Source organism: Muntiacus reevesi, chromosome 15, assembly GCF_963930625.1.
Source record: "Muntiacus reevesi chromosome 15, mMunRee1.1, whole genome shotgun sequence".
Taxonomy (NCBI): Eukaryota; Metazoa; Chordata; class Mammalia; order Artiodactyla; family Cervidae; genus Muntiacus; species Muntiacus reevesi.
In genome coordinates this window covers 13,157,443-13,171,763 of record NC_089263.1, presented here as the reverse complement: position 1 = coordinate 13,171,763, position 14,321 = coordinate 13,157,443, and positions in this window count along the sequence as shown.

Below are 14,321 nucleotides of genomic sequence, written 5' to 3'. Positions count from 1 at the left end.
TGATGCTGAAGCTGAAACTCCAATACTTTGGCCACCTGATGTGAAGAGCTGACTCATTGGCAAGACCCTGATGCTGGGAAGGATTGGGGGCAGGAGGCGAAGGGGACGACAGAGGATGAGATGGTTGAATGGCATCACCAACTCAATGGACAGGAGTTTGAACAAGCTCTAGGAGATAGTGAAGGACAGGGAAGCCTGGGTGCTGCAGTCCCTGGGATTGCAAAGAGTTGGAAACAACTGAGCGACTGAACAACAACAACAACAAAAAAAAAAACCAATGCCACTGGCCTCTCTTTCCTGGGATGAGCATAGGGAAAGATGTCCATTTATCTTACTCTGTTTTTCTTAAGAATCCGCCTGCCAATGCAAGAGACATGGATTCGATTCCTGGGTTGGGAAGATCCCCTGGAAGAGGGCATCGCAACCCACTCCCGTATTCTTGCCTGGAGAATCCCATGGACAGAGGAAACTGGCAGACTGCAGTCCATGGGGTCGCAAAGACTCCGACAGGACAGAAGCGACTTAGCATGTATGCATGTTTTTCTTAATAATAAATCCTGTTATATAAACTTCATGCCTGCATTTTTCAGTAGTACACACTACTGCAGGAGCTAAACTCTAAGGCTAAAGTAAAAAAAATTTTAAAGACACCTTTTTCTCAAATTATGTGCCAGAGAGAGAATTTTCAAAAATGTATTATTGGAACACAACTTTCCCACCAAAACCCAGTATGAGTTCTCAAAAGATGTCTAGACACTGGATGGGGAACTCAAAAGGCACTTTCCTAAAGAAATAATGCCTATGGAGCACAGGGGAATTCTGCTTAATATTCTGTAATAACCTCAGTGGGAAAAGAACTTGAAAAATTTCAGAGTAGACACATATAAAACTCAATCACTTTGCTGTTCATCTGAAACTAACACACCAGTGTTAGCCAACTGCTTGTTATTGTTAAGTTGATAAGTTGTGTCCCACCCTTTTGTAACCCCACGGATGGTAGCCCGCCAGGCTTCTCTGTCCACAGGATTTTCCAGGCAAGAATAATTGAACGGGTTGCCATTTCCTTCTCCATAACCAGCTAAACTCCAACATAAGGTAACAATGTGTTAAATAGAAATAACGCAATTGACTATGGTAAGTTTTCAAGTTCAGGCCACAGAAATTAAATATATATTAATATATTACAATACATTAAACTTTAAATTTAAAATAGTAAAATAAAATGATATAGCGTAAGTTAAACTGATAATATAACCAATAATACCTTTAAAGAGTAGGAAATAAAACTATGGAAATTGGTACTACAGCACAGCACAACAGAACAAATAAAGAAAATACTTTATTAATTTGAACACCACTGCTTCAGGAAAGGTAGGTCTAATCAGAGGGTGCCTGCAGACTCAGGGCTCCTGGGACTTCTGGATCCTTCTAGGCATGGTAAGAAAACTCCTAAGGAAGTCTGGAGAACTCCTTTTATAAAAAAATTTAATTTGCTCTTCAAGGAACCCTGGAGAAAGAAGAAAAGCTCAAGGCACCGTGATATCGCTCCTAGAAGAGCACACACCTGTGAAGGCATTCGTCTCGGACATCAGGGCCTGGGGGTTGGGTAGATCAGGAGCTGAGGTGAAGAGACCCTAGCTCTGAGCTCCCCCCCAACTCGATCATTTACTTCCTCATGATAGAGGACAAAATCACCTCCTTCTGTATGTGCCTCGGCGTTGCTGGTTCCAGAACGTGGATGCCGCCAACACCTGAGGATAATGGCAGCAATCAGAATATGCAACTGACATACGAGATCTGAAAACACATGCATCTGTGCATTTAACCACGACCCACCTCCGCCCCGGCGGCGTCCACTCCCTGCTGTCAGGGCCCAGTTGGAAGAGACCAGAGGCAACGAGAGATCAGACAGTGTCCTTGGAGAAGATGGGAAAGCTAAGAGCTAAGACAAGAGTAAGTGTGCAGGAAGACTTGCTGAAAGGATGCCTACTGCATCTGCACCCTGAAGAGGGCGGTGGTCCCAGGGCAAGGCCAGCAGCCACGCAGAGGGGAGAGCAGCTCAATTTTGCAGAGCACCCCGAGGCCCCGTCGGACCTAAGGGGCCCAGGCAGGCAGCGGGGCCCAAGGACTTGCCCACAGGCCTAGTTAAGCAAGGGCATGCCTGCAAGCGTGCTAAATCACTTCTGTCGTGTCAGCCAACTGCAAGCCTGCCCCAGGGCTGTGGCCACCTCGGGGCCATAGACACAAGAGGCCACAAGAGGCTGGAACAAGGCCCTGCACCCGTAGGGTCGCCATCCAAGAGAACTAGTTCCAAGACCACCACTCACCCCCATCCCCGTGTCCATGATGGCCCCTCAGAGCTTAGACCCAAATCTCTGGGGACAGGGCGATGGGCTCTAAAAGCAGAAGGCTGCCGATTTCCAGGTGCAAGAAGCAAATCCAGGTGGGTGGAATTCTCTTGAATGGATGCAGTTTCTACAAGTAGATAAAACCTGGGAACCCTGGACAGAAACTGAATTACAGGAAACATTTCATGGACCCCGGGTTTGTGCTTGAGAAATTCATACCCAGGTCTCTGGTTGATCCTCGCCAGTGCCCGTCAGATAATCAGCACTCAGATACCCACAGGCATCATCACCCCCGGAGACACAGTCATTGAGATGGGCTATTTTTTATAGTCCCATTCTGGTCTCCTTGGAAATAAACTAGCCTTTCCTTTCCAAAACCACATTTACTTTCTCACAACTTACCCACCTTGCCCTCCAATTATTTAAAAAAAGGAAAAAACACAAACCCCTCCAGGATTTCTATGCTCTCCCCTTAGCCTCTGCCCGGGGCCACCCTGGGGACCCGGAGTTAGGATGGCTTCAATCACTGTCACCTCCCCGCTGCCACCCCAAACACTTTTTGGGGGGCCTTGGAGAAGCAGAGTCTCTCCATCATATGATGAAGAGGGTCAGTTGGGTCAACAGTTGCTGGGGAACCCCCACGCTATTAACCCAGGGAAGAGAGATCCCATGTCAGACTTAGTCCAGTTTTTGAAAAGGACCCTAAGGCGATCCTCTCCCTCCTGCTTCCAAAGGCTCAGGAGCTGTACCTCCCGTATCTCTGTCACCCCCTCCACTCAAAGAAGCACATGGCAAACCAAGGGTTGTGGGGATAAGCGGGAGGGGAGAGAGGACGGAGCCAGACAGACTGAGATCTGGAGGTTGGAGCTTGAGGACTGGTGACTCCGTCCCAGGCACCTACTTTTCTCATGGGGCGAGATAAGGAGATGCTAGGTGCAAGGATATTCAAAGCTCTCTATGACATGAACGGCTCCTTGCTTATTAACACAACCCCCACTAGGATGCCAGTAAAGCTTTTAGGAGGTACCAATGCAACACAGGAACCAAACCCTCGGGATTGCTTTGTTCATGGAGATTTTTGGCCTTTAGAATGTGTGACATCAAATTCTGAGTGTTATGCAGGCCAATTTGCCACTTCTCATGTTATCAAAATATTTTCCAGACACTATCCCGTCAGTTGAAGAAATAGCCAGGGAGGTGGCTGTGACATTGTTTCTTGTTCTCCTCTGAAAAGATATAAAGTGTCTCAACTGAAATCTCACTGTAGGCAAGGGAGGCACAGACCCTGGGCTGGCATGGATGGCCCCCTGTTCTTCAGTCTTGATAGTAAAGCAGGTGGACCTCCACCAGAGAGGATACAAGGGGAATCTTGTAAGAAACAGAAAATTCATTGCAACTTCAAAATCTTTCATATATATATATATATATATATATATATATATATATATATATATATATATACACCAGCTTCCCAGCTCCAGAGAATATGAGAATGCTAGAGGGAAGGACACTATGGAATCATAGGCTGGCTACTTTCCAACAACCTTCTCCTGGGCTCTGGACATAGAAGCAACCAAAGATAATTTGATGAGAGCACAGAAATCATTCGTCAACCCATTACCAAGCCCACACTGCCGTAAAGGGCACAGGGCTTGATGCTGGGCATAGATTTGCAGTACTGGAAGATTCACCTTCTGTGTACCAACCCTAATGCCTTTCTAGAATCATCTGTCCCAAAACATAAACCATCTCACTGTCAGGACAGAAAAAGGAAGAACTTTTCTTCCAAATACACATTGCAAAATCCACATGAAGGAAATGTATTTCTAGTGAAAGTGAAAGTCGCTCAGTTGTGTCCGACTCTTTGCAACCCCTTGGACTGTAGCCTGCCAGGCTCCTCTGTCCTTTAGACCAGAATAGGAGTGACTAACTGTTTCCTTCTCTAGGGAATCTTCCCAACCCAGGGATCAAACTGAGGTCTCTCCTGCACTGCAGGCAGATTCTCTACCATCTGAGCCACCAACAGGGAAGCTCATTTTTTAAAGAATCAGAATAAAATAAGAGATACTAGCAATAGCTAACATTTAAGTCCATGGTACATGCCATGGGCTGTATTCCATGTTTTACATCTATTAACTCATCCAATCATCACATTAAACCTAGGAGTAAGATACTATTTTCATCCCCACTTTACAGACGAGGAAGCAGGGACAGAAAGCTTCCGGAGCTTGCCTGAGGCCACGCCCAGAGGCAGAGGGGAGACCCAGACCCAGGCGGCAGGTCTCAGAGTCCGTGTTCTTAACCACTACCCTCCCCTGCCTTTCTACATGTGCTGCTCACTGTTGAAAAATACCAGACTCGGCGGCTGTCGATTTACTTCCTGGACAAATCGGCAGGTTTCACGAGGCTATGGGTAACGCTGATGGCAACATTATCGACCGTTAACAAATCACACTGAAACTCGGCTGGAACCGTAGCCAATTAGATACTTCCCAGAACTTTAACAATAATTGTTCCCTCACATCAGACTTTCGAAGGCATTACCTGACAGCCGTTATCATACACTTGTGCTTACTGGGTGCAAAACAGAAACCAAACTGGGTGGTTTCCAGATAGAAGTTCTAGAAAAAGATTCAGCTTCTCCTAAGTTCTTGGGTTTCCAGGAAACCAGAAGTGACTAGATGATGTCACACCCACCACCGGGATTTCTCAGCCAGGTCCATCCACGTGGACTCCATTCAAGTGGGCATGCCCGGGTAAGGGTGGGGGTGGGAGTGGGAGGGGGGTGGCTCTCCTTGCTCCAGAACCTGCAGGATTTTGTCTGCTCAAGATCCAGTCTCCACTCTGGGCAGTTAACACCTCAGAGGCTGTCAGGGTCCCTCTAAGAAACAAACTTGGCCGGATGTAACCAAGCTCACCCATCCCAAAGGGGGCCACCCCTCCCCTGGAAGCCATGAGCTCCCTCCTACAGGCTGTAGGCCTCACCACCAAAAAGGAGATCTCAGAAATATCTTCCTGGCCTTGCTTCCAGCCCACAGACCTTCCCTCTTGGTCCCCCCCCGCCCCATGTCTGCTGGTTCTCTTATTCCAGTCTGCACATCTCACGAGCAGCCAAGAGCCACAGGAGAAAGGAAAAGAAACCGTCGTGGGTCATTTTACTCCACATTTTCCAGCAGATTGCTGGCCTCCTAAAAGGGAAACCTTAATTCTCAGCCTTTCCAACCCAGGAAATTCCTGCAGTAGGGTCTAAGGCCCATCAAGAGAGCAAATAGCCTTCCAGGCTCTGAGGGTGTGAGACATTCAGAGGTCCCTGGAGCCTGTGTGGCTACAAGTCAGGTGACACCAAGTCTCTTAGAACTCGCTTCCCGGGGGCTCACCTCTGGGAGCCTGAGTCACAGCCTTGGAGGCCCTGGAGGGGGGCAGCCCCCCTAAGGGATGGCGGCTGCCGGGCTTCTGAACTGACTCTTCCTTGGAGGGGCAGGCTCTCTGCCTTCTTGTCTGAGGCTGCAAGGGTGCACAGAGAGCATCAGACCTCTCTCCTTGCCAGGGCACGCAGGCTTTCAGCACCTCCGTGGAGGCAGGGCATCGCCCTTACTGCCCAGGGAGCATCCTTGGTCATTGCCCCACACCCGGGGCTCATTTCCCCAAAGGCAAGGTTTCTCGGGCTGACGAGAGCTCCAACCATCCTTGCCATCCGGTGTCCTCAGACGCACACCCGGCTCCCCTTCCCTGCCCCCTCCATCCTGCCGAGTCACTGCGACCGTCCACCGCCGCCACCACCAAACGAGTCACCTCCCGGGGCTGTTTCTGCAAGCTCTTCCTGCTTTCCTCCATACACATTTTTCTGCAGACACCCCTGCCAGACCTCAAGGTACCCCTTGGGGACCACAGCATGCGGGCCAGGAACTCCACGCTAGAGACTTCCAGTGTCAGGAAAGCTCACTCATGTGATCCCCAGCTCCGGGGTGGGAGACACCCCCCCGCTTCACCTTTCATCATCCCGCCCCCCAAAGGGTCAGCGGCTGCAGACCGAGGGGAGCTCCACCGTGTCACACTGAGGCCCCCTCCCCAGGGAGGACCCGGGCAAGTGCTGTGCCCCTCTCAGCGGTGCCCCCAGTTTCCCCAGGGGCCGGGGCCGGGGCCGGGGCAGCCTTCCTCCGTCACCCCCGCTGCCTCCCCTCCCGGCCACATCTTCCTCGGCAGACTGGCCTTGCCTCAGAGCTCTGAGGAATTCACACTCCAACAAGGTCCTGGGCCCTCCTATCCTGGGCTGGCAGCCAGAGTCCCGTGGGTTTGGGGGCTGTGGGTACAGTGGCGAGGGTGAAGGGTCTACTGCTCCCTGGAAGAGAGAGACCTGGAAGGAGGGGCCCTTAGGAAGGAGCCCCCTGGCTCCCTCCTCCCATCCTCCAACCATGGTGTGCTCTTCCTAAGGGAAGTCTCATGTAGTAAGGGCTCCTCTGTCTTCCCCTCGGGTCCTTGCCTGGACCCGGAGAAGCCCCTCCGCCCCTCGTGGATGCCCAGCGGCCTTCACCATGGGCTCTGACCACCAGCATCTCAGAGGGCCCCCCCAACCCGGCAGCTGAAACACCCTCTTTTACCAGGAGCCTGCCCTGGGGCAACAGGGATCCCAGCCTGAGGAGCCCAACCCACTGCCCCGGGGAAGCAAAGTCACTTTGGTTCAAGAGCTGACCACTAGGCTCCCCTTCCAGGCGAGGAATTCCAGGATTCTGACTGCAGGGGCCGCCGGGTCGGAGACCTCAGCGGCCTCCACCGGCAGCTCGCTTCTGAGAGCTCAGGCTTCCGCCCGCACAATGAGGGTCTTGCGGATCAAAAATCATGATCTGGTTCAAAGTGGCGCCGCTCTCCATTCACGGAGGGCGTGGGGGGCCAGGTGACCCCCCACCCGACACAGCACTGCCCAATACCCCCACCACCCCCAGTGCGGGGAGAGAGCCGTGAGGCGCGGGTGTAGAAGGAAGAACCAGAGGGGCGGGAAGCCAGCGGCCTTCTACTGAGTCTTGCTTAGGGTCTGGGCGCAGGGGTCCGGTCACCAAGGCAATGTCACCATCCCGCGGAGAAAAAAAGTCGAATTCCCAGGAACTCTCTGAGCCCAAGTTTCCTCAAGTGTAGACTGACACTGCCCTCCGCCATCCCCTGGGGCCCTCCTGTGGTCGGCAGGGGCATCCCCATGTCCTGCTCCCCAGAGCCTGTGAGGATGCTACGGTGCACATAACCCAGACTTAAGGGGGGCAGGCCCGCGCAAGCCAGTGAGCACCATGGAATAATCCCGGGGGTGCTCCACAGGGGCACCGGGAGGTGGAAAGTTCGTCATCAGAGAGAATTGAAGATACTGGCTTTGAAAATCAAGGAAGGGGCTGTGAGCCCAAGGACCAGGCGGCCTCTCACAGAGGGAAAAGGCGCCAAAACAGTGCTCTTCTAGACCCTGGTGAAGGTACACAGCCTTCCCAGCACCTTCATTTCAGCCAGTGGGACCCACTTCCAACATTCTGGTCTCCAGGGCAGTAAGAGAATGCATTTGTGTTCTTTTAAACCACTCCTCTTCCCTTAACCCTCCATGAACCACATCCACCCCACCACTTCCCATGGCTCCCCTCTCCCCCATCTTGTCTGTCAGTCATGCAGCCCCAGGAACCAGCCCTGCTTTTCAGTCAGAAGCCCAATCCTGGTGCAAGCTCACAACAAATATGTACGTGCTCTGAAGGCAAAACGGGAGCGTAATGTCTTACACTTGCAGAGGGTCTTGCTGTTTGTAAACCATGGTCATTCTTTTAAAAAAAAAAAAAAAAAAAAAAAAGAGCAGTGTTCTTAAGAGCCAATTACTGAGTTGCTTCCTACAGATGTAAAGTCAAATGGATACCATCCTTTCCCCCAAGTAATTCACTGTCTACCTGGGGAAAAGAAACACAGAAGCAACTACCTAGAATCCTTTATGTTTCAGAAATTAGAGTTGGACTAACCCAATCTCCTTCAAGGGGGACAGCAAGTGGCAAGAAGAACATGGTAGGAGTTAGCCACCTTTGCTCCAAACTCAGCTCTGGAGCCTGTATGGGCATGTGTTTTTTGCTTTTTGGTTTTTTTAATCTAATGAATAATTCTGAGTCACAGCCAGGACGCTGAGCCACTGAAACATCTTTTCATGCTTTATTTTGTGTCAAATGTTGTTTGCACTTCTCTTTTGTTGCAAGTGGATCGAAAATTCTAGTAATAGGGAACCGTGGAAAAAATCACTGCTTAAAAGCAGAATTGTGAACATGGCACCCTTTTTCCTCTTGTTGCCTCTCCCTTTCCTGATTCTGAAAACATTTCACACTTGTGTACACTCTTCATGGAGATGGGTAAGACCGACTCTAACTGGAGTCATTCCTTTTGGTATGGTTGGTTTACGGCTTCTTTGAACCCAAGCAGAATCGCTGTTAGGACCAGCAAACAAGTACTTTGCAGAGGAAACTTACCAACAAAAGAAACTTGACTAAATCCTTCCTCTTCTGTTGAATACTGAGGGCTGAAACACCCAACCCGGCCATCTACCAGAAGGGCAACTGGCAAACCTTTGAGACAGAATGTCTAAGAAACTACAATTCTTTTAATGGAGTCAAGGGTTTAAAGAGATTTTTGTGAACCCAACCAGGTGAGGGAGACCATGCAAGTAGGTACAAGTAAGCTCAGCCAGGATCAGGGCTAGCATTGCATGATATCTGTTCATCAGCCGTGCAAGGGGCAGAGATTCTTTCTCTGCTGTTTCTTTAGCATCAGTTTCTAAACCTGCCACCGTGAGAGAGCCTTCATTGCCAAACCAATCCCAGCAAGAAAGGGCCCTGGTGGCTTCAGAGGTTTTGATACTGGAGATCTGTCCTGCTCTATCAGAAATTCAGGATGTCCCATCCAGTGGGCTCAGCCCAGACCCCACACCATGATCATCCATCCACCCAGGGTTCTCATCCCAGTTCTTTATTCCTCTGTTCTTCTCCCTTGGGTGAGCTGCTTCTTGATCCCCAAGGGCGACACCTAGAGGACTTTGCTGCAACTGAGTCATAAACAGACAGAAAGGACAGGGTGCAAGAGGCAAAAACATTTAGAGGAAACCTGCTTCCACATGAGCCAAGTGCCGCGTGTGTCCCCCTGGTGACTCGAAGCTATGGGAGGGGGTTTGAAGGGCCAGTTGCCAGTCACTGCCACTTTGGAGGGACCAGCAAAAGACACCCATAACCACCTTTGGAACTGAAACGTCCTTATTACCTCCAGCTTTTCAGAGCATCTCTTTGAGAGTGAAAGGTGTTGGCGTCCATCCTGTTCCCTGCCAACGTGTGTCTCCTATTCTACCTTCCTCCCAGTCACCAGCCCTGCCAACACCTCTCGCACCAATTGTCCATCAGCAAGAGTAAGGGCAGGGCATCCTCCCCACCACCACCCCCGCCCCAAGGATCATGACAACTTTCCCCTTGAGACCAGTGCCATCCACATCCAACCTTGAGAACTCACGTCTCCCGACGCACGTCTGTCATTCCACTCTCCCTTTGAAAGACTGCCTTCCTCGACTCTAAAGGCAGCAACCATCTTCCCCTTTCCCCTCATTTCATCTCAGCATGGGGCTCTTGGTCTGCTCTAGACATTACAAGGGTTGCAGGCATGGGGTGATCCAGTTACTACATTGAATCACGACACACTCTAAACACTTTGGCTCTAAAACAACCCCCTTGTAGGATCATGCCAACAGCGGGGTCCACCACCATTGGTCCTTGACGCCATGTGATTCAATACCCCACTATCAAATCTAAGGACCCAGAGAAGTTCAAGACTCAGGCTCATCCTTGGGTGTAGGAAATAAATTGCTGCAGCAGAGGAGAATGTCACAGCAGACGGAGAAGAGGTGAAGAGAGGGGAGTCTGCTAGCAGAGCTGAGCCCTTCCCCTTGGCTAGCTGGGAATGTCCTCACGAGACAGGAAAGGTGGGACGTGACAAGGGTGTTTGAGAAGGAGAGCGTCTCGGCAAAGCTCTGAGAACCCGGCAGGGGGCAAGGGCACTTACAGCGTGTGCAAGGAGATGGCAGACCTTTCCCGTGTGATTGGACGGTGAAGGGTATGAGTCAGAGAACTGGAGAAATGGAATCTGAAAAAATACTGCTGGGGCCTGACTTCGGCGAGTTTTCCAAAGCTGAGCTAAAGAGATAGGACTTTATTTTGTTTGCAGTGGGAAATCCATGAAGCATGCTCAGGTGCTCAGTGCTGTTCGAGGAAGATGGTTCTGACAAAGGGCAGGTTGGGTTGCTGACTGGGAGTGTCTGAAGGCAGAGAAACAGAGTGGGTTTTGAGCAGTGTTCCCCGTACCCCCTAACCCCTGCCAAAAAAAAAAAAAAAAAAACCTCATGTCCAGTCAGAACCTCAAGGTATGACCTTATTTAGAAATAAGGTCTTTGCAAATGCAATTAGGTAAATAAATGTAATTATTTAGGTGAGGTGAGGTCATGCTAGACTAGGATGGGCCCTAAAGTCAATGACTAGTGTTCCTTGTAAAAGAAGGCAGACAGAGACCCCTACGGAGAGGAGAATGCCATGTGAAGATGGAGATGGAGATTGGAGAGGTGTGTCTACAAACCAGGGAGCACCCAGGGTTGCCGGCTGTCGCAGGAAGCCAAGAGAGACACGGGGGGTTCCCTTCTCCCTGGGGACTTTTGGGCTGCAACCAACCCCGCTGAGACTGATTTCTGACTTCTGACCCTCCAGAACCATAGGACAGTCCCTTCTGTTGTTTGAAGACACTCAGTTTGTGGTGATTTGTTACTGTAGCCCTTGGACAGGTAAAGAGTCTACCTGGATGGAGCAGAAAGGATATCCGAGACAAAAACAAGGTGGGGGGTGGGGAGACATATTTGTAAAGGATATTCATTCATGGGGATGCATAACCAAGGGCCCAGAGAGCTGTAGCCGCGAGGTTTTATTCCTCATTCACCAAGGCAGGGCGGTGGCGAGTAGGGACTCCCAGAACACTCCATCTCCAGGGCCGGTGCGCTGGGGTGTGAATTTCAGGCAAGTTTATTGTCCTTGAAGGTGCTCCTGGGCGGGGCGGGGGCAGGCAGGTGCTACATCTGGCCTCCCAAACCGGGGTGTCAGATTGAAAGCAAATGCAGGGCAACCTCTCACAACGCTAACCTGAAGGCCAGTAACGATACACACTGGAAATCAAATTAACTGTGCTCCCTTTCTTTTTGGGGGTGGGGGGGCGGTTGGTGGGGATTTAGGAGAAAAGATTCTAATAAACAGCCTACAGAATAGTCTAGTGTCCCAGGCATGCCAAAAAAGTCAGAGGAGCTGCTCCTCTGGTGAGGGGGTTGTGGAGGCCAGGCAGCATGGTGGAAGCAAGGAGTTTTGATGGTGTGGCAAAGGGGATCCTGCCTCTCCCCACATTCAAGTTTAACTCCAGCTCCAACTCTGCAAGTCCTAGGATTTATGAATGGGGGAGCAGCACCAGGCTTCCTTGGCGTTCCTCTGCACCACCGGACCCGTGCAGCTGGGCAGGTGTCCAGCTGCCCAATAAAAGCACCGGATGCGCACCTTCACCCCAAGGCTTTGTGCCTGGGGTGCCATCTAGGGAGAAGCGGGTTGTTGCTCAGCTCACCTAAGAGCATTCACCTCCGCCCCACCCCACCCCCACACACTGCTCCTGGAGCGCCTCCCAGCACATCTGGAAGCTGTCACTGAAGAAGCCACAGCATTGCCTGCTAAAAGGGGCAGAGCAAACAAAAATCCAGTGTGTGTACCAACTGCCCCTGAACTCCAAGCCTTGGGGGCCTTCTGAAATGTGAAAATGCTTTCCCCGGGAGTGGCATTCATAGACAGTGTAACCGCTTGGCCCCACCGCAGCTGGCTGCGCTCTGCACCTCCGCAGGGCAGGCTGCCCTCCACACGGAGTACCCCCACTGTTCCATCCCCCAAGCTGTCGTTGGTCTCTCCTACAACGCAACCCTCAGTGAGGGCCGGAGGCATCCACGAGCCTCTCTCCCCAGCTAAGCGGGCAGTCTTGGAGGACCTGAGACAGAGTGCCGGGTTGGGATGCTGGCATGCTTCGCCATGGGAGTGTTGGTTGACATCAGTTCCCTTGGAGGTAAAATCTGGTTTCGAAAGGCTTTTATTTTGCTTCTTTCATTGGCTCCACCTTCTAACCCAGAAATGCCACTTTCAGAAACTTGTTCTAAGAAAATTAAGTCTGTATTCAAAGATGCCACTGGAAGGATTTCCATCAAGGCCTCATGTATGATAGCAACATAAAATTAAACAGCACCTAACTATCCAAGACAGGGGCTTCCCAGGTGGCTTAGAGGTAAAGAACCTGCCTGCAAATGCAGGAGATGTAAGAGATGCAGCTTCGATCCCGGGATGGGAAGATCTCTTGGAGAAGGGGATGGCAACCCACTCTAGTATGCATGCATGGAGAATCCCTTGGACAGAGGAGCCTAGAGGGCTACCGTGCATGGGGTCGCAAAGAGTCAGACACGACAGAATCAACTTAGCACATCCAAGACAGGAAGTTTTTTCAATACATTTGGGAAGATACCCACATGAGAATAATATCTCACCACCAAACTGGATGCTGTAAGGGAACATCATTTGCCTCCAAAAAGGGAGAACTGAGTGGCTGGAAAGTGGGCAATGAAAGGCAACTTTCCACTGAAGGTTCTTTTGTACCTGTTGCATTTTGAACCATTCCAGTCACAGGTATTAGGTAGGTAGGTAGATGCAGTTTTAAAGAATGGTTTGAATAACAGTAGTTCACAGAGACTGGTATTCAAGAAGTATTATGTGAAAGGGTACCTTGCAAAATAAGAATGTTCTGTGTGATACCATTTCTACTAAAACACACGAAGTCTGGAAGGAAATGACTCCAAAGTAACAGTATAAATTTCTAATGGATGGAATTACAGGTGATTTTTATTTTCTTCTTACTTATGTTTATTTCCTAGCTTTTCTGCAAGGAGCAGGCAATTATATTTGGGAGGAGGAGGGAGCATGGCAGGGGCAAGGAAACAATAAATACTTAATTTAAAAAACAAAAAAATGCTCCAGAGATGCACCTTGCACTTCCTCTCCTTCTTGTCTTGGTCAAACTTCCAGAGAGAACAGAGACACACACCATCTCTACGTCCTCACGCCCGCACCCTACACAGCTCCAGCTGAGACCACGCTGCCTCCATCTGTCCTTCCGTCCCCCTCCACGCCCACCCCTTCCTGGAAAGGCTCTGGCCAGGGCCCCACCTCCGTGGCCAAACCCACTGGATATTTTCTGCACCTTGCCCCCCACCACCCCCACACCAGCCCACTGGCTTCTGTGCTGCTTGTGTTCAGTGGGTTTAACCAACACTAACAGCGGCTATTGTGTGTCAGATACCAGCATGGGAAGAGGAACCCTCGGAGCTCAGATCACTGTCCTCAAGGGACCCCTCCCTTGGTGGGAGGGGAGGAGGAGTGGGCACACAGGGAGACCCCACCCAGCAGGCTCTCTGGATCCTCCACCAAGCTCTGCTACTCCCTCCCGCCCCCCCACCTGTCCCCTACACACCTGTCCCGGATGTCTCTGCTGTCCCACCACGCCCCCCCTCCACCCTCCCAGAGCAGTTATCTCTCATCATCTCTTAATGCAAAAGCTGACACCCCACAGCCCCGCCTGCACTGGACAACAGACCCTCCACCCCCTCCCCCTTTCTGTTTCCCCCTCAAGGCCACAAGAGACTTTGTCATCAGCACCGCCACCTCCCACTCCATTGCTCTCGTAGCTGGTGGCATCCGCCAGGGACCACCCTACACAAGCCAGCGCCCCATGTCCTCCACTCAAGCCCTGGTCCCGGGTTCCGCCCTCACTTAGGGCTTCCTCTCCTGCTGGGTCCCTTGAAGTGGCCTCTTGGCTCCACTGAGGTGTGCAGACTGGAGTCAAAGTTCCGTCCAAAAGGCTCACCTGCACCCT